Source organism: Dromiciops gliroides, chromosome 3, assembly GCF_019393635.1.
Source record: "Dromiciops gliroides isolate mDroGli1 chromosome 3, mDroGli1.pri, whole genome shotgun sequence".
Classification (NCBI taxonomy): domain Eukaryota; kingdom Metazoa; phylum Chordata; class Mammalia; order Microbiotheria; family Microbiotheriidae; genus Dromiciops; species Dromiciops gliroides.
The window spans coordinates 670645203-670646151 of record NC_057863.1 but is presented as its reverse complement, the minus strand read 5'-3'; positions in this window follow the sequence as shown (position 1 = coordinate 670646151).

Genomic DNA, 949 nt, shown 5'->3' with positions numbered 1-949 from the left:
TAAGGGAGGGGGAGGGGAGGGGGAGGAGGGGAAAGAGGAGAGGGAAGAGGAGGAGGGGGAGGAAGAGGGGAAGAGGGGGAGGGGGAAGAGGAGAGGGAGGAGAAGGGGAGGGAGAGGGGAGGGGGAGGAGGAAGAGGGGGAGGAGGAAGAGGGGGAGGAGGGGGAGGAAGAGGGGAAGAGGAAGAAGGGGAAGAGGGGGAGGGGGTACAGGAGAGGGAGGATAATGGGGGGAAAGGGGAGGGAGAGGAGGAAGAGGGGGAAGAGGTAAAGGGGGAAGAGGAAGAGGGGAAGGAAGAAGAGGGGGAGGGGGCAAGAGGAGAGGGAGGAGAATGAGGGAGGAGGAGGGGGAGGAGGAAAAGGAGGAAGAAGAGGGGGAGGGGAGAAGAGAGGGAGGAAGAAGAGGAGGGGGAGAAGGGGGAGGAGGAAGAGGAGGAGGGGGAGGAGGGGGAGGAGGAAGAGGGGGAGGGGGAAGAGGAGAGGGAGGAGAATGAGGGAGGAGGAGGGGAGGAGGAAAAGGAGGAGGAAGAGGGGGAGGGAAGAAGAGAAGAGGGAGGAGGAGGGGAGGGGAGAAGAGAGGGAGGAGGGGGGGAAGAGGAAGAGGGGGAAGAGGAGGAGGAGGAAGAGGGGGAGGGAAGAAGAGGAGAGGGAAGAAGAGGAGAGGGAGGAGGAGGGGAGGGGAGAAGAGAGGGAGGAGGGGGGGAAGAGGAAGAGGGGGAAGAGGAGGAGGAGGAAGAGGGGGAGGGAAGAAGAGGAGGAGGAGGGGGAGGGGGAGGAGGAGGGGGAGGAAGAGGAGGGGGAGGAAGAGGAGGGGGAGGAGGAAGAGGAGAGGGGGAAAGAGGGGCAGGAGGAAAGGGGGGAGGGGCAGGAGGAGGAGGAAGAGGAGGAAAGGAAATTGGAAACAATCGGGGCAGGAGGGAAGCGAGGCAGTGGTTGGGGGGGACAGAACAAG